The sequence below is a fragment of the Terrapene carolina genome, unplaced genomic scaffold (genome assembly GCF_002925995.2).
Source record: "Terrapene carolina triunguis isolate 2854851 unplaced genomic scaffold, T_m_triunguis-2.0 Scaffold751, whole genome shotgun sequence".
Classification (NCBI taxonomy): Eukaryota; Metazoa; Chordata; order Testudines; family Emydidae; genus Terrapene; species Terrapene triunguis.
In genome coordinates this window covers 65091-65676 of record NW_020665102.1, presented here as the reverse complement: position 1 = coordinate 65676, position 586 = coordinate 65091, and positions in this window count along the sequence as shown.

Genomic DNA, 586 nt, shown 5'->3' with positions numbered 1-586 from the left:
GCCTAGCTGTGCTGTGTTGCTTGTGTGGTGTCTGCGGTGTTACGGGGGTGAGATTCTGTCTGTGTTTCTCTGCCGACTGCGGGGTCAGCGCCCGGCTCAGTGGGGCCCTGAGTTCTTCCTGGGGGTGGGGAATGGGGCGCCGGGTCTTTCTCCTCCAGGTGGCGCTGGCTGCAACCCAGCCCACGTGGCCAATCAAATTCACTACCGCATAGACTTCGGGGCTAAACTCCCGTGTCCCTCTGGCCTCTGCCATGGGCCATTGGGCGGCTCTCGGTTCCCAGTGTTGGGCTGATGGGACCCAGGCGTCCTGGCTCCATCTGTGCAGGTGGGGTTAGGTCAGGTTGGGACCCGGGTGTCCTGGTGCCCTCTAGGGGTGGGTGGGGAGTTGGGACCCAGGCGTCCTGGCGCCGTCTGGGGGTGTGTGTGATGGGATGGGGTCCTGGCGCCGTCTGGGGTGTGTGTGATGGGATGGGACCCAGGCGTCCTGGTGCCATCTGGGGTGGAGTGAGGTAAGAAGGGGACCCAGGCGTCCGGGCTCCGTCCCCGGGGCGGGGAGCTGGGACCCAGGCGTCCGGGCTCCGTCCCC